At 36.3% G+C, this 18,915-nt stretch overlaps 1 long non-coding RNA gene across 1 annotated transcript; it reads right to left on the reverse strand.

Moving 5' to 3' along the window:
* Window positions 1-15,455: 15,455 nt before the first annotated feature.
* On the reverse strand, window positions 15,456-18,342 carry LOC140698926 (uncharacterized). The gene is made up of 2 exons (XR_012076938.1): window positions 18,278-18,342; window positions 15,456-15,578 (listed from the first exon to the last, which is right to left on the reverse strand). It is a non-coding gene; the product is annotated as an uncharacterized lncRNA (long non-coding RNA).
* Window positions 18,343-18,915: the final 573 nt, after the last annotated feature.

An 18,915-nucleotide genomic window follows, 5' to 3' on the forward strand; every position in this document is an offset into this window, starting at 1 on the left:
TTACTTACTTTGACCTTAAGATATTAACTAAGCCTGGCATGCTTTATAACACTGACAAAATAAGGAACTTTCACATGCATCCACTCATTTGAACCATACAGTGATTCCTGACACAGGCAAGGAAAGAATGTGCTGGAGTGTGCAAGGTAGAACTGGACAATACAGAGGAAAAGGGGTCATATCTATTATCAGTGAGCTACTAAATAAAGCAACGTTGGGATGGGTATTGGATTTTTAGTTACCTGCTTAGTATTCTTTCATTTATTTATTCTTTATCTATACTTTAATTCTATAATTTCAAAATTAGCGTATATGATACATGAAGCACTGTTAATAAGTAGTTTTATACAGACATTTCTCTCAAAAAAAATGCACATGTCAATGGCAAAATTTAAAATGTCCTCTGATGATAAAAAAAATTGGCAGATTCCCAGGTTTTCCCAGGATTCTAAGATTTCAGTAACAACTGCCAATAAAGGAATGAAAAGTTTTTGGGGTTTTTTTTTTCCCCTCTGTGGATGTCAAGCTCTTTCTGTAGAACAAAAAAAACAGACTAAGGTCCTTAATCATTATTATTATTCTAGAACTTGGAGGCGGCTACAAGATAAAAATTTTATTTTAATTTGCAGACACTACTATAGCAAAGCATTTCAGAGAACTCATTGAAATGCCTAACTCTTTCAGGTTACTCCCATTAGCTAGACACATTTATTGTCAACGAAAATGAGGAAGAAGCCAAATTTGGGTTTTGACATGCAAATGAGTTCCGTAGGCTCCTCACTTTGCTTCAGAATTTATGTATCTCAGCTGTCACAACGCCATTTCCTGAAGCAAAGTAGGTGTGTTGTGGCATCTCTTAATATAGGGATTCTGAAGTTAAACAAGGTGTGTGGTGTAGTTATTTGTACATGGCATGCAAAACATTTACCTAGGCTGTTACTTGAATCTAAGGAGGACAGGCTTAAATGCAGAGGAATTATCATGCAAAATCAGAACTAGGGTCCATCTAGCATAGCAGTGAATAAGCAACAGAATTTTTAAATACTTTTAGGAGAATAGGTTTGTCCTTCCCATGCATTTTGAAGGTTAGACTCACAGGACATCAGATGTACGGAGGCAATGTGTGTGGAGAAAAATTACCATCAAGTTTCAGACATAGTAGTCTGGACCTCCCAGTGAGTAACACTCATTATTTCTCACAACCATTTTTTTGGTAGAGGGTTTTATTATAAGCTTTTAATAGATGAGGAAATTGAAGTTTAAAGAAGTCAAGACACTAAACAAGGTTTCAAAATTACTCAGTGGCAGAGTGAGAATTCAAACCACATTTGAATTTTTCACCCAAGAATTCCCCAATTTCCTCCTTAACGTCCCCTTTATCTAGAATGCTCTTCTCCATCGTGTTAATTTGGCTGAAATTTAACCTCTCTATGACATACATAAAAATTGACTTATGTATATCTATATTTGTATATATATCCTTTCCTATGAAACTGCCCCTAATTTCCCGCAAATGAGCTGATGTTTCTTCTTAATGGACTCAAATTCTTAATACTGTGTTTAACACATCTCATAATAGTTAAGTTTCTGTGTCTTTTTCTCTCCCTAGAGAGTATGCTCTTTGATGGTTACAATAGCCAGTCTCAGTTGTCAATCATGATTATACTCCAGTTGGCTAACTTTGAGTTGTCACGTAGAAGGTGCTCAATAAAAGTTTAATTTATGAATGAATAAACTAACCTCTCTAACATGTTGTAGGAAAAGCTGTATCACTCTACTTAGCTCTGGTAAATCTTAATTTCTTGGTTTTTAAAATAAATGTGGAATTGCAGTCGAGCTACCATGCATGTGGCATGGTCACGTGATTTAAGACTTACATGACTCATCAGTTTCCTTTTTAGTTATACTAGGACGCACTCAGGTCCCCTCCAAGCCATTAGCCATCCCTGTTCCTCATTCATGAACCCTTTGTAACGCGTATTCCAGCCTCTCCCATCCTTTGCCTGCAACAACACCTAGAGAGCTCAGCAAACAAGTTAGAGCTCAATATTCATGACCCTGTGCTAATTTTTAAATATTTTTTTAATGTGAGGGTTGATGTATGTTTTTTTCATAGAGAGAGGGTAGATAAAATGAATCAGATTGAACACTGAATATGTCTCTACCTACCACTCTGAGGATTTTACTGAGTGATAGTATTAATTTCATCATTAGACAAATACACCTTTGAAGTTTAGTGTACTGTATGACCTGGGATAAACAAAATTAAATCTCTTGAACCTCATTTTCCTTGTGAACGAAAAATACTGCAAACCATATCAGTAAACAAAGAATGCTGAAGCCATCAAGTCACCAGAGGCTGCTGCCACCCCCTAGTGAAGACAAGCCTGCAGCCACTCACAGTGGTGCACCCTGAGGGGACTCAGAATAAGAAAGGACAGGATACTGGCCCTGGATAGCTGGGTGCTTGTCAAAGGAATGAATACAATGAGCCCAAATGTTTGCTCCCTCCCACACATAGAAAAGCGCTCAATTCTTTCACTTGAGATGCCTGCTTTTCTTTAGTTAACGAGTAATCTTTTAATGTTCCAACTACCTGGTCTTCGATGTAAAGCTTCTATATATCCTGGCTCCTCCCCTGCCTCTTCGGAGCAGCCCCTCAGAGAGATCTGAGAGGCTGTCATCCTGGTCTCAAAGGGGTTCGAGTCCTCAAAAATGTCCACCAAATGAAACATAACTCTCAACTTCTAGGCTGTGCGTTTATTTCAGTTGACATTTCTATATAAAAATTGGAAGAAAAACAGCTGCAGCTCACCATTGTCTTGAAACTTAATAACACAATGCGTGTGAAACTCCGTACCATATAGATGGCTCTCAATGTTAGGGTCCTTTCTCTTTGTCTTTCCTATTTTAAGAGTTTTCTTTCTTCAGAATGTCTCATTTATTATAGCCTTTGGGGTCGGCAAAGCCAAAATAAGTATTGCCAGTTTTTAAAAACCTGTTCCCTCCAGTTCCACATATTATTGATTGATAGTCTCCTCCCTGTCATTTTTGCCCCAAATTTTTGTATCAGAAGTGTTCAGCCTGCCTCTGGCTTGAGCTGGCAGGGAATGTGTGGGAGGCGGGACAAAGTGATGAGACGTAGGTTCTACTTTTCCTTCAGTATTTCTTCTCTGAACATATTCACATGATTTGTCTTATTTACATGCCTTTTTCTGTTTTCCTTCCCCACTCTTCATCTACTTAGGGCATTGCAAAATCTCCTAAAGTCCCCCAAATTTTTCCACAGCTTTCTCTCAGCATGTACCCTTCATTTGCAAACAAGCAAAACTAGCTTGATTTTCAAAAATGAAGCTGGACCAGTCATAGGGCAATAATCAATTATAGATCCCAGCCTTGCTCAGAGGCGCCAGACTATTTACCGGCTGAGCAGCCCTAGGCTTTTCTTCAAGGCCAGTCGAACATAACTTTCAGAAGTTTAATGATGTATTTTCAAAGCTCCATTGTACCAGAAAATCCTCACTTTTACACAAAGTCAAATATAGAGAATTCGAGATCTTTGTTGTTGGTTTTCAGTTTTTGATGACCCTTAATGTTATTGTGTCTAGAAATTGAGAAGATAAAAGATAAGAAAAAGAAAGTTAGCTGGAGGAAGGAGATGTGAATTCAAAAAATTGGGCAGAGAAATGTAGTGAGAAGTAAAAAGTATTTCTACATATGTCGCTGTGTATTTAAACTTTGCAGCCTGGTTATTATCATACTTGGCTGTCACAGGAGATGTTAATCTTATCACGAGCAGGGACTGCATCTTATGAAGCACAGTTAGTATGTTTAGTGGAATGGGAAGATTTACGTCTCATACAACGGACACAGGGTTCAAGGTCTGATATGGGACATCATGTACCCTTTCCTTCTTTTTTGATTATCTTTTGAATATTGTGTTTCTAATATCAAATCTGGTTCATAATAGGTGTCCAAAAGTATTACTGTATGATTGACTCAGAGAACCAGCAGAACTTGTTACCATGTTAAACATTGACTTTGAACCACAAAATGCCTTCTTATTTATATATTTTAGGGAATTTTGCAAAAAAAAATTAGTGGAAATTATTCAAAGCATCCTGTTACAGAAAGATCGGGTTAGTCACAGGCAGCTCGTTGAAGCTGTTTTGTTTTAGATATAAGTCACAGACAGCAACAATGAAACCTCAAAAAGTCAGAGTGGTCTGTATAATTTTTCTCTTTTTAGTTCAGATTCTTACTCTTGTTTTCTCTCCTTCACTGCCTTGTATTTTCAGCAACATCCAAGTAAAGGAAATTTACTCTTACCTGCTGTGTCCATATATTGTACACACAACAAATACACACATCCTTCAAAATGGCACCATACTGATCCAACACCCTGACTTACAATGATTCTTAGGAACATAGTGACCATCCTACAGGGATGCCTTAGAGTGACACATACAAACCACAAAGATCACAAGTGGCCCCTTACGAAGATAGTGAATTATTTATACAATTACCAAATATGCTCACCTAGCTCAATGGGATACAAAGTCTCCAAAAAAAAAAAAAAAATCACAATCTCTCCTACTCAAGAACCTTCTAAATTTGGAAATGGAGTAAAAATGTACATTTGCATGCAATTGAAATAAGTCTAACTACTGTTTTAAGCTACTTAATGATTTAAAAATTGCAAGTCAAGGGTGAACAATGAGTATTACATGCAGTAAAAACTACTTAGGAAAAACAAGTAGCATTCAATGTAAGTTAGTTTAAAAAATAAAATGCAGAAGTTAGTAGACACTAATTTAAATCTTTGATTCACTTGGTTTAAAAAAATTGCTTCTAAAGATGTAAAGAGTGTAACTGAAATAACATCATCCTGGGACTGTAACCTGATAGGCTCTTGCTAGGCATTCTTTTGACTTGATGATCCAGAAAAATAGAACCTGATGTTTTTAACATGATATATCGATGGATCCTTCATATAGTATTGAAGTAGACACTTGAGTATGACTCAGCAACTATCCTAGAACAATGATTTTAAAGATAAAGGCTTCAGTTCTGAGCTTTTCTCTCATGATAAGTTCCTTAATTGGTATTAAACTATATTGACTGATAGACTTGGGCACATCTTCTTGAAGAGCTAAGGAGACATCCGAGCATTTTGTTCAGTCTTTTGTTTACTTACTCAGTCTGTATGTTTGCCTGTTTGGCGGTAAAGTGAAGCAAACTTGAACTGAGTCTAAAATGTCATTCCAACCAGTCTCTGATTAGAGACCAGGCTAGTGACTGGCTTGACTCCCTTGCTTTTGTGATCACTTCAGTTTATGTCCTGGTTGACTTTAGTGGGGAGGCTCTAAGTTACTGAACCTCCATTTCCTTATCTGTGAAGTAGGTACATTACCTTTCCGCCTTTGCCACAGGATATGTGTATTGCACAAGACAATGCATATTAAAGCATCTAGAAAATAACAAAATAGCATACATATATCAGTGTACTTATTTGTATATTAGTGTACTGTATGTTAGAAAAGATTACCTTGATCTATTCAACCTTCTGCTTCATTTGGCATTGCACCCCACATGTGAGGCTCCACTAATTTATCAGCCTAACACTCTATTGGTTTGGCAATGCCCTGGAGCATAAACTTCTCAGCAATCTGATCCAACTAAATTTGGGCAAAGGCAGTGTTCGAGGCCAGTCTTCGGGAGTCTTTTCTGACCGCAGTGTGCTTCTTCATAGCTGTCTCTCTGGTGCTCTCTGGTCAGCTAGCTGGACTATGGTCTACTTTGTTTCTCCCTAATGAAGAGGAGTTATTGTTTTAGAGAGTGCCCTTAGTCTTCACCTTCCCCACACTCTGTTTCTAATAAAGTTATTCCTTTGGGGAGAGTTTTGGAGCTCTGTTTCTTAAGGACTTCTTTCTTCCTGAAATAATTTTTGAAGCCATAGCTTGAATAATACACTGAGCCTTGGGCAGGGCAATAACCTCTGGTCTTCTCAGTCTTGGGTGAAACCTCCACTCTACAAAATGAAGGTTATCCAGACCTCATTTTATCCAGCTGACCTCATCGGGGGTAGAGCCTCAATCCCCTGGGTAGGGACTGGGTGGTTAGAAAAACACTCTCAACTCTCAACTGTACTTGCCAGGAATTTAACCTCTTCAAGTTGGAGATGGAGGGGATGAGAAATGCTGGCCTTCGGTTTCCTCTGGTGATGTAGGGTGAGCCTTAGCTGAGGAGAGAGGATGGTGTGTCCCTTGGCCACAGCCACTCAGAGCCAGGGTCCAGTTTCTGCCAATCTGAGCTGTGTATGGCAAGAGAAAAGGGTCATGGCTTAAATATTAAATATATCAAATAATCTTGTTCTCCTTAATGAGTTTTAGTTGTTTTTGGATAAATGTTTTTTCATTTGCTGCGAGTCCTTAGGATGGTTGTGAGAAGACTTCAAACGCTGATTTTTTTTTTAAATAGTTTGTACTAGCTTTGCTTGTTTTGCAGGGGGCAGGTCTGTGGAATTCTTTGTGCTGACATCTCAGAAGTGGAACTCCTAGTCTTAGCTGGTTTATGAAATTTGGGAAAAATAGCTACCTCACAGAATGATGTTTAATATTAAATATGATAATATATGCTAAAGATTTGATAAACAAAAAAGCACATGCATTAACATATGATTTTTTATGGTGAGATGACATCTAGAAAACATTTATAAAAGACTAATACTAGTTTTTTGAGGTTTTTTGGATAAATATGAATGTTTGAGTCTGGCTTTATGAGGAATGATGGAGAAAACACCAGTTAGCAACAGGAATTTAAGCATAAGGTCACATAATGTTTTCCTATTTCTAACAAAAATCGAATAAAATTGATCCAGTACTTGCTCTCTGGGCATACTGTGGAGATTAAAGTAAGAACATTTGAATAAATGTTGTCACACAAAGAATTATTTTCTAGATTTTGGTAAGAGATTTTCATAGAGGGGGAAAATGTCTATTTAGCACATTAAAATTGCATAAAATGCATGCATTTCATTTATAGTCTCATTAACTGAATTGGAGATAAAGAAGTTTTTTTTATTAGATAGCGATGCACATTAAAGTATTCATGGGTACAATTACATTATGTTTAGGATTTTCCTTAAAATGCTTCAATAAAACCAAAGACATGATGGAGGAAGAAGAATAAACAAATACAACAGTTTGGCAAAATGTTGGACAATTGTGGAAGAGAAGTGGTGGCCATGTGGAATTTAATTATAAAACTCTCTCTACTTCTGTACATGCTGAGATTAAAAAAATTTAAAAGCACCTAGAGTAATGCCTAGAAATTGGGGAACACAAAATAGATCTTTTAAATCTAGAAGTCTTGACAACAGATGACAGATCCCTTTCCAATCATGGAAATTTTTTTTTTTTAATGGTGGGAAGTGTTTCACGATGACTACGTACTTGGTTCCATTATTCTTTATTATTAGTATATCAGTCTTACCAATATATGGATGCAAGTCTGAAAGTGTCTTCATTTTCAAAATCCACAAATTTTCAAAAACTGGATTCTAATGATATTTTTAGAACACAATAAAAACGGCTTACATTTTATTTTATATATTTAGTCTTATACATTTTATTTCATTTTGGTCTATTTGCCATTTGGCATGAGCTGCATGTTGAAGGAATTAGTTCCCAACAGTATACAAATCTAAGATCAGTGTTTAATTTGAGACATTTTTGAGAGTAAAAGTAGATATTACTAATAATTATATAAGAACGCAGGTGTAGGTTGGGCAAAATGGGTCGTTAGGTCATATATACACCCTACACGTACTTGAAAGGATAAAGATAGTATCTGTATGAAACCTCCCTCCAAAAATTGAATAAAAACATTAAAGGGAACCAAATATATAACCTGGTTCAAATCTCTCTCTTCTCTTTCTGTCTCTGTCTCTCTGGGTCAATACATTAATAAATTTCAAAACTGGGTCCCAGGAAGTTAAAGTGAATTTCTTGCTGAAAGTCATTTAACTCACAAGAGATCCAAGATCATAATTTGTGGATTTTGATAACCAGTACCATGATCTTTCCACTCCATGGGTGACAACGATAAATTTTAAAACATGAAAATCTATTTATGAGCCCAGTTCTACAATAGCAGTTACATATTTTCACTAAGTGATAGCTACAAAGAGATGCCAGTTTTATCTGCCAAATATTGAAGCACGTAAATTCTAACTATACAGAATCTACTTTTAAAGTTTCATAATTAAAAAATAGTAAAGAGATGATAAGAACATAAAAAAGAAATTTCAAGCTCAACATCAGAAATTATTTCTGTCAGTGGACACATTAGGGAAATTAGGGCAACATAAACATGCAGGAGAGAGTAGTTTATTTTTATGTGACCTCATGGATGTTTACCATCCTTATTTCCTATAATTTTATAATAAATTACTTAGAGCTTTTTTTTTTTATCTAGTGAGTATTCTGTAGTGTAAGCAAACAGGATTTTTTCATAATTGTCGACACGGTATGCCTAGAATGCTACTAACATTACTTCAAATATTTCTTTAACAGAGCTTTGTTTCGAGCTGGATGACATTCGATGCAGTTCTAAGAAATTGTCCTGACAAAGATTTGGGGGATAGACCTGATAACTCCTTGCTCCTACAAAGAGAATTTGCCTGAAGGGCTTCTTTTGCAAATGGTCTATGGTATCTTCATTGGCACTGACAGTTTTCTCTTTGTAACACTGAAGGATTCACAGCAGCGGCCATTCTCAGTGCAACGTGGAAATCAAGTGAATGTTACTGATCACAAATAGCTAAGAATAGAGACGAGCTTTGTCTACAAAATCTGGTTCACCTCTGCAATTTCAAATATTAGACTTGAACTTGAACTACATCTCTGATGAAAGCATCATATTCATTTAATGCCTAGCTTTGATACTCACAATGCCTGGTACCTTCTATGTGATTTCTAGAATTGGTAAATTACATTTTACTCACTGGCAGATTTTCTAGTCTAGTATTCCTTAAGAGGAACAACAAAACTGAGAAGAAGGTTGATCGAGACTGATGGTTTGTTTTTCCCACCAAATTTCTAAATGACAACAAGCAAGAATGTCACAACTCGCCCACAGAAGGGTTAATCAATATATATTTTGAAACCTTTATTTATTCTAAACTGTTTATACATGGTCTAATTTGTCTCAAATACTCTATAAGTCACTGTCAGACACATGCACTTAAAAAGGCACATATATTTCGTAGCCATTAAGAATCACCTTGCTTCAGGAAACAAAACAAAACAAAAAAAAAACCCAGAAATTAAATTAAACTTCTCCACCTTCCTGTCTTTCATCCCTGTTTCCCAAAACATCACCTGCCTTTATCCTTTCTTCCCTTTAGTTCCCACACTGTGAAATTTTCATGTCTTCTAAGACCATGTTATCTCCCTTCTTTAAGCATGGTAATTAGAAGCATGAATCAATCTTTGAATCTATCTTTGAATGTTACACTTGCTTTTCGGAATATAGCTGCTGGTTCATTTTTTCTGATCTCCAGCAAGGATACTGGAAGTTGAATGAGACTGTAAACCTCACTCCTTAAAGTTCAGTGATGTCTGAATGAAAAATAAGACCCTTCTTACCTCTTTTGTTTTACATGACTGTACACTCCTGGAGGAAGATAAAAGTAAGTAAAAGATATATGCTTAGTTCTTAAATAGCTTGCAGTTTAGGGGAATCCAATCATTCTGAATTTTGTTTAACTCTTAATGAGGTTAAAATCCCTGTCCTGAAAAGGCATATTTATTTTCTATTGTTAACTGATGTTTCATAGTTACCAAACCAAGAAGTTCATTTACACAGAGAAATACGCAAAAGTACAACATAGCAAGCTGAATGTATCTGCCCTGTAGGAAGTTCAATTAGCAAAATTAAGCATAATAGAAACTAAAAATGATTGCATAAACACTGGGCACATTAAAACAGCCTCGTCTCCTTATTGCTTCACGGATGAAACAAACATATTTAAAAGCAAGTCTCTAGCAGCGGAAAATTAGGAAATGTATTCTGCTAGTCATGTGTTTAAAAAATGAAGATGATATAAAAAGTGACATATTTCTTCTCCAAATTGATACTGAGAGTTGTTATTTAATTAAAAATAGAGCATATTTTAAGGTTATATAATCTGAAAGCTTTCGTGGAACAAATTATAGCTGTGTAAAAATACTTGTGACCCTTTAGAATGGTTAATTAATTTATAATAATTCAGGCTGTGGTTATGAAACCACATGAAAGCTTGGTGGCCAAAAATAACAGCTATCTAGTATATACCAATAAAAACTGATTGATCAGCGTAAGTACAGGAAAATTGTTTAAGTACAGATGTCTTGTCCTTGCTATAAAATAATGGATTCAGAATATCTATGTACATTTTATTCCTAAAGTCGACAAAGTGATTCTGATATCAGCCAACTTCATTTGCAGGTATGCAGATAGTGACTTCTTCAATGCAGACTTCATTTCAACATTAGTATAAGGCAGGAATTAAATTTTTGCAATCATTTTTGTGTGTAAATAGTGGTAGCTGGAGAGGGGACACAGAAAGTATGCTGTTTAATTTTAATTTGAGAACTAAGTGAAATTGTAATGCTGTCTAAGAAAGCTATTAGCCAACAAGGATAGATATGCATTTTTCTATATTATTAATTTAGGTAGGTATATAAATCTATGAAAATATTTTATTTTGTTGTTAACATATCTGAGTTTCCACACACACTCTTGCTCTTTCACACACAGACACATAAGCACACACAGTCACGTGCACTTTTATAGGTAAATGCCTGGAATAGGAAAGTACATATTAATAAACAGTAGTGTAAAACACCCCAAAAGTTGGCTTGCATATGGCTAATGCAATAGAAAGAGAAGTGAAATATGGGAGAGAATCAAAGGAAAAACTGAAGATTTATTTATAAATAGGGATTTCATATTTCCCCACTTACCTACAAGCAGCAACAACCACCACAAAATCCTACAACAATAAAATGTGACTTCCTTGAAGTCACTGAAAATTTTGAAATAAAATAAGGCAATTACTGTAGAAATAGTATCTTGAGTGCCTCTATCTCAATGGCAATCTCAAACAGAGAGAAAAGAAAATATTCCAATCAACTTTTCATGAAAGCTACTGGACAAAGTGAAATTAGGGTAAAACTGAGAATTAAAAGATACGATAATACGAAGAAGAGAGAATGCAGTTAAGAATGTTCATGGAATGATGGTAAGAAATAAAGTCCCAGGATGGTGGCTCAGTTCTCAAAGTACCAGACTGGACAAGAGCAGCAGGTTGGAGGGCTCCAGAACGGATAAACCTCAGAAAGCAAATGACTATGATTAATTACTTGGAAGATACAATCAGATGGATGTTGGGTCGAGAAATCATTTTTAGAGCTATAGGAATTTAAGGAAAAACTTTGTCAGATAGCCACTTCAAGTTCTCCTTGAAAGTACAGCAAATGAGAGACAGAGAGACAGAACGAGAGAGGGAGAGAGAATATGAATGATTAACTCCAGAAAAAAATGCCTAAAAGTTTTATGAGAAAGGAAATGTCTTTAATATATTTCTTGGTGGAACAATGGATACTTAGACCAATATAATAAAAACGAAAAAAAATTTAACCATGAAATAAGATATGATTTATTGAGAGGACGAGGTTTAAGGAAAAGGAGGTAAAAATTAGTAAATAATAGCAATAATGTTAAGAAAAACCAGAAGAAAAAGGAGCACCAGCAACTGAATGCTAATTATAAGTTATATATGTTCTAGCTAATTTAAACCTATTTACTTAACTAGCCTACACGAAAGAGAAGGTTAAAATTGATAACCCCATTTACAGATGAGGAAACTGAAGCAGAGCAGGGTTAAAGAGCAAGTCATATACCATTCTGCTAGTAAACGCCTGGGCTAAAAATATGAGAGATCCATTTTTCTCAAAGAATGAATGAAGACATAATCATATATTAATATTAATTAGGCATATGTACTTAAGAACAAAAGAGTTGAGAGTTTGCCTGTTAGGAATGTCATGGGATGGTTGGGAGGAAAATAGAATCTTTGGAATAACTGAAGATAAAGGACTGTTTCTTTGTGTTATAAACCTTCATTATTACCACTATTTGACTTCTTCAATTATTCCCATGGAATGCTTTGACAGTTTTTTAAAATTGTAAACATTTTGTGAACTCATTAGCTATTCTGAACATTTTGGAAAGCAAACTTTACCTCAACACATGAAGCCGAGGAACACAATATAATAAAAAGAAAATGAACTATACCAAACTTAGCTAGAATTAAAGTCAGAGCAGTAAACAAGCCATTTTATTTAAGAAAGGCATTACTTGCACTTGAATAGCATGCCATTCATTTGTACCTATAAAGCAGTCTTTCCATATGCTATCTTAGTTTTTGCCATGACATTCCTGTCTATAACTTTAATGACTAAACTTAAAGTTGAATATCCTGATGGAGATGGGGAAATGTTCTTAAATTGTTTTCCCAATTTGCCAGTTAGAACAAAGCCAGATTAGGAGCTAAGAATCTTGACTTTCACTGCAGTGCACTTCTTATAGCCCACAGTGCTGATTATAAACTCTTAGCATCTACCTACAGATGAAAGTATGTGAGGGATGTTTAGAGAAGATGGGACCCCTTATTATAGGTAATTAATGTAATAAGGTAATGTGTGAATGTCCTGACCTTCAGAACTGGAATATGAACTTGTCCTAGAGAGTAGGGACATTCATTTCCCATAGAAAGATGGATTTCTCCATATATTCTCAGTGAAAACTTTATGATCTACGATGCTATGGCACAGTAAATAATCCATCTCAATGGGTATAATCATCCATTCCTCTTAGAATGCAGCGGAGGACCAACGGCTGTCTACACCAGGGTTCTGGCATTCTCTGTTATAAAGACTAGAAATATTATTGCAAAGCAGGGATTCTGGAAAGTCTAGACTTTATGCAGTATACTCAGCAAATACCGTGCCACTTTTATATGCCAGAAAACATAATAAGCAATGGGACCATGTCATTGAACAAGACAAACTAGGTTCCATCTTTCATGAGCTCACAACCCATAGGAGAGAGAATAAGAAATGAGGAAACAAAGATAAATCCGGGAAGTTGTAAAGACCAGGAAGAATATAAGGCGAGGCAGGGCATGTGAGAGGGTGACTAAAGGGTTTCTTTAGGTTGAGGGGCAAACATATCTCTGTCAAGCTAATATTTGACTTGAGACTTGGATTAATAGAGAACTATGCAAGCTTTCAAAATATAATCATCCAAAGCAGGTATAAATACTTTAACCAGGGGAATAAACTCCGCACATTTGAGGAATAGAAAGAAGGGCAGTGAGACTAGAGTCACAACAACATGATGCACATGGCTTAGCTGTGTGAGCAACTGGCTTAGGGGTGCATGGAGATGTCAGTTTTCTCAGTCCTCAAGACAGGTGGGCATGGTGCTTGTGACCTGAGCTCCTGGGCCCAAATTCACTGGTTCTGAGCAGTTTCTTGAATTTACCTTAGTGTATTTTTCATGTTTCAAAATTGAGGAAAAACTAGAAAGCGTGGAGTCAAGAGCAGAATAAATATGAGATATAGGTGAGTGTGGAGAGGGGGCAGAGGCCAGTTTATAAAACACCTCATAGGCTCATTGAAAAGCATTCAGAATTTAGATGGGAAGGCATTTACAAGGAGTGACATGATTTAATTTATGTTTCGGTAAGATCTCTTCAGCTGCTATATCGAGAGTGTACAAGGCAAGGTATCAGAATCAAGGCACATTCCACATGTTCATCATGACAGTGACCTTGGGGTTGTCCCTTGCTATCTCAGTACCTCTATTTCATTATCAAATCACCAAAGATAGCAGCAATTGTCCTTGGGTTTCCATCACGGGTGTCTTGGGACAGAAGTTGGGTGATGTCGGTGCTTGCCCTGGGAAAGGTAACACTGCAAAGGGACATTGTTATTCTTGCTGCAGACACCACGCATTCCAACCTGACAACTATCTCTCACAGATCAGTTTGTGAACAAGAGCTGATGAGTATATTAACTTCCCAGAAGGAGAGAGTCACAGGAGCAGTGAGTCACTGGGGATTGCTTTGACACCGATCAGTTCCCACTGGCCATGCTACTCAGGATGGAAATGAATCGCACAGAGAGATGTGTTCACCCCTAACCATTTTCTATCAATTAAGCCTCCTGAAGAAGCCACAAAAGCATCTTTCACCTCACTGCTATGTTGCTATAGTTTAGTTAAGTACTTAAGGGTAAGACATGACCTTTAAACTGTCAAGTTAACAGCCATCCCTGCAGTATTAAACAGGACAGGCATCCCATATCTAGCATAAATGACACAGAACATCCTGTAGACTTTATACAGATCAGGTTTTCAAGATGTCTAGAAGATAAATGAAAAATAAAGAGCAAAAATTTCTGTTTTGCTCTACAGGGTCTAGTGGTTTCTCCTTGAATTAATAAAATAAGATTCTTATTCCATTTCCTCAAACTCTAAAAATTAAAAATTATGACATCACATCACATCAAGCTGAAAAGTGTGTTATTTACATACTGATTTATTACGTGGAGATAATAGCATGATGCTCTCCTTCCTTTAAAATGCAGAATATTTTCAATAGGTATATAGCACCTGCAGGCATTTAAGAAAGTAATTTTAATGTGATTAAAAAATAAACCAGAGCAAGAGGATGCTGAGGAGAGCCAGGGGAAGCACTCAGGAGAGAGAGGGAAACTGAGCAGGGAGATTGAATAGCATCCTATCAAAAGGAGCGGAACGGTTAATTTTAGGAATCACGTCCTTAAAAACATGACTGAGCACCCAGAGCCAAAAACAATGAAAGTTTTGACTTTTGAGCAAAACAAGGAAACGTCATTATTATAGGAGGGAAGTTAAAGATATAATTATAGTTTCATTGGGTGGATGACTGGAATATAGAGAAGACGAAGATTTTCTATGTCTGCCTACCTTTATTTTTTTCTTTGAATTTTATTTTCTCTTTGAATTTTATCTTCTCTTTGAATTTTGAAGCAAGCTGTGAGTCAATCAAGCAGAGTGTCAGAGGAGGTTTGAGGCAAAAACTAGGCTGGGAATTAGTTCAAATGCAGGGACGTACACAAACTCATTGACTGCTGCAGTTTCAACTTTTTCTAAACTTATTTCACTGGGTCATCACTGATTATGGAACTGTGTTCCTTAATTAGAAACTTTCCCACATTAGGGGGATGACCCTTTGTTCTCATGCAGGGATTTTCAGGAGAATTTTGGTGATTCAGTTGTGAGTAATAAAGGTCATGTAATGAAAGTAACTAATGAAATAATGAAAATAAGTAATGAAAATAACATTAGTTTACAAATCAGAATATACTTTCAAGTTTTTATTCCACTGTATATAGGATCTTTGTTGATCTTTGCCAAGTCTCTTAACTTCTTTTAAAGAGAATTTGTAACTGAACTGTAATTCTGGAAAACAGATATGCAGTTTCCTGGAGATAAAGGAAGGAGAGATTACAAAAGTCACAAAAAAACTTTGGTGATGATAGATATGTGATTATGACTGTGGTGATGGGATGGTTTCTGGGGTATAATCATAAGGCAAAACTTATCAAATCATAGGCTTTAAGTGTGTGCACTTAATATTGTATTCAACTATACATTAATAAAACTATGAAGGAAAGAAATTAAGAGTTAGTTTGTAGGATATGACTAACCTAATTCATATAATTTTTTTAAATTCCGAATATTAGTACATATACAAATAACTCAAATTCTTAAGTACTTTAAAATATAAGAGTTTTTATGAAAGTAAAGTTTTGTAATATGAAAAGTTCCTCAACCTTGGAAAACAATAAATACTTGCATCGGAGACTATACTATTGAAGAAGCTTGAAGGAGACTCCTTCTACTGTCACAAAGTAGTTGAAATAATGTGCAAGTTCATTGATATCCCAGCCCAAGATGTCAATTGTTATGAGTGACACAGGAGGGAAGAGGGCAGGGAACACCACTGAAGGAATGACACAGTCATTGAGGACAAGACACACTGGTTAGAACCAAGACGGCAGAAGATTCAACTTCCCATTGACCTTGAGCCTCATGGCACAGCCCACAGGCACCATGATAGTTCCTAGGTTGACCATAAAAAGCCAAAAGTGGTTGAGGCTCAATTCCTGCAAACCTCTGCCCCTTCCTCCAACATAGTTGGAATAATCCTCTTACTTTTCAGCATACGAAATTTCCAAGCCCATAAATGCTACCAATCCCACATCTTGTGATCATTCTCTCTTGCCTTCTGAGATGGCCCACACTCTGTCTATGGAGTGTGTACCTACTTTCACTTTAAACGCCCCACACCTCTCAGTCTCTCCTCCTTTTGCCTTTTGAGATGGCCTGCATTCTGCCTATGAAGTGTGTGTCTCCTGAGCTGCTCTCCCTTCTGAATGAGACGAGGACTCCACTCTGTCCATGGAGTGTGTATCTCTCTAAATAAACTTGCTTTCACTTTACCATGCCTTGCTCTTGATTGTTTTCCTTCACCAGACAAGAACCTATTCTCCAGCAAGACGAGACATATTAAATTGTAAGGGTGCCATGTAGACTATTACTAGGGAAATTTCATGAGAAGATGATGTTTATTTTCAGGCTTCTTTTGTCATCGTCAGCCACTCAGCTACTTAGGTGTCAAACTCTGTCGTGCTAATAAAGCCCTCTCTGTCATGCTTCTAAACACAGTTGAAAAGGAGCTGGTTGACTCAACCATGATAATATATTTAGGCACTTCATGTATCACTCCTAAGTGAGAGACCTGTGTTTTAAAAGAAAGTCTTTAGTAGCTCATGTATTCATTCCATCAACTACTCTACAATTTATCCCTCTTATAATAGGCACTTAAACCATGAAAAAGGAGTAATAGAAAATAACCATTTATTGTTTTCTGTTACTAAGAATGTTTTCTCTTTTCTCTTATTCAAATTTAACCAATAATTCAAGTGTCAATCCTAGTTCTACTTTCTGTGTAATTTTTTTCCTGCTCCCAACTCATTTTGCATTTAAAATTGGGACCATTGTTTTCTGACATCTAATTCACATTTGTTGTTCATTTTACATAAACGAAAGGTTATGTCGGGGCAGAAACTCTTTTTTGTTAGTTTATAAAATGTCTAATACACATTAGGAAATAATAAAATATTTTTATTAAAATTCAGATTATACCTGTGGATGTATATTTGACCAAGGAAATTCTGTAAGTTCTCCTGAGTCAGCTCCTTCATACTGCCTATGTGATATCCCTCCCCACTCTGCACTTATAATTTATTATCTTTTACATTTTCAGTGAGCTTGGTACATATATGTATAATTTATTCTTATCTTTTACATTTTCAGTGAGCTTGGTACGTATACGTATAATTGTCACATACTATACATTTACTTGTTTACATTCCTTAAGCCCTTAATGTAGGATGTATATTTTATTCATTTCTGTATCCTCAGTACCAAGAATAGTAACAGTAATAACATACAAAGAAGAAAGGACGGGAGGAAGGAAGTAACTATCTTATGAATAAAGGTTATATCAGGGATTAAAAATTTAAAAACAAAAAAAATAGAAAGTAAAACTCATATAGTTTAACTTTAAACTGGTCTGTTCTGTATGTGATATGCACGTGGTCATAATCCGTGATGTGCACCCCAGCTCCACCTTCCCCAGGGGAGGAGGGGTTTTTGTCCTCATTTAGTCTGGATCCGAAGTGTCATGGTGCCAGTGCATGATGGGTACTTCTAATCTACACGGCTAATTTTATTGAAATGAGGGCATAATGAGCAAAAGGTTGCAATCAAACACTAGTGATTCCTGCCTTTTCACACCTTTCTTTGCCTACCTCTGGGGCACTTGTCAACCCAGAATGATTTCTTATCAGCCCAGAGGTTCCTGCTTTTCGTTGCCTGCCCAGGGTCCCTTGTTGTTTCCATGATGTAGGGGTTCCTGCATTTGGCCTGTGCCCCTCCTTTTTGCCCAGTTCCTGCCATTCGCCCCGCATCCCCCTTTCTCTGCTCATATCTAGCTATCTGCCTGCTCTAACAATATGAAGGAGAATTATAGAGTAAATGTATATGACAGTAAGCTGATCTTGTCTGAGAGGTTAGATAAATGACAAGGCAAAATCTGAAAGAAGAGTAAGAGTACCTCAGACGCCAGCTGACTGAGTTAGAGACAAGAGCGCATCTCCCCTCAAACTGAAAGAAGTTCAGCAAAGCAAACCCTATGGAAAAGGAGAAGTCTGATGGAGAATTACATGGGGCAATTTTTTTTCATACCAACAGAAAAGCTTTTCTCTATTTCTCAGTGGCTATGATAAATATATATTTGCATTTAATTATGCCTCTTAAGAAATATCTTTCAGTCTTTGAATTCCCCCTACAGGTTCTTTTTTCCTAGAAATTTTTTCGTTGAAGAACCCAGATTACCTGTCCTATACAGTTTCCATATTTTAGATTTGCTCATTTTATCCTTATGATGTTGCCCATCACATTTCCCTGTTCTCCTGTAAACATAATTAGATGATCTTTGCTCACTTTCAAGCCTTATGTTTTAATAAAATGTTTCATAGGTGACACATTGTACTTCTAGCAGGAGGTACAGATGTCCAGTTGTGTCGTTTTTGTAATGTTTATGGCCATTTGATGAGAATGATTTAGATTATTTATATCAAAATAACATACTTTTTTTTTTATCATTCCTTCTTCATTTGTTAGCTTGAATACTTCCAGAAACTTCTCTTCTCTTTGGTTACACAGTGATGCACTTCATATAGAAAAGGCATA

Source organism: Vicugna pacos, chromosome 10, assembly GCF_048564905.1.
Source record: "Vicugna pacos chromosome 10, VicPac4, whole genome shotgun sequence".
NCBI lineage: Eukaryota > Metazoa > Chordata > Mammalia > Artiodactyla > Camelidae > Vicugna > Vicugna pacos.